Raw genomic sequence first — 370 nt, forward strand, 5'->3', positions numbered from 1 at the left:
AAATATATCAATTTTCTTGTCATCTAAGTAGATTGCTAATCCCATTTCGGCAAATTTTCTTAATGATAGCAGATTTGCTTTAAGAGCTTCTGCAAAAATAACTTTGTCGACTTCTAATAACCGCTCGCCAAGTCGATTTCTACTGTTCCTGCTCCCTCCGTTTTCAAGTCCGCTGACTCATTTTTATTCGCACATCTNTAAGTTACTCTTTACTTCATCCAATTTATCCTTATCATTACTCGCCAATAACATATCATCTACATAAAGTAGCAGGAACAAGAACTTGTCTTCATCTCGCCAAGTGAATAAGCAAGGTTCTAAATCCGAGTTCTGCAAACCCATACTCAAAGCTACTTCGGTGAATTTTACA

General features: G+C 36.6%; 1 protein-coding gene across 1 annotated transcript in view; it reads right to left on the reverse strand.

Annotated features, from left to right (window-relative positions):
- Positions 1-370, reverse strand: part of LOC107044534 — a 3,422-nt gene that overhangs the window by 528 nt on the left and 2,524 nt on the right. The gene's annotated exons all lie outside the window — the stretch shown is intronic.

Source organism: Diachasma alloeum, unplaced genomic scaffold (genome assembly GCF_001412515.2).
Source record: "Diachasma alloeum isolate Michigan unplaced genomic scaffold, Dall2.0 Dall_scaffold_00757, whole genome shotgun sequence".
NCBI lineage: Eukaryota > Metazoa > Arthropoda > Insecta > Hymenoptera > Braconidae > Diachasma > Diachasma alloeum.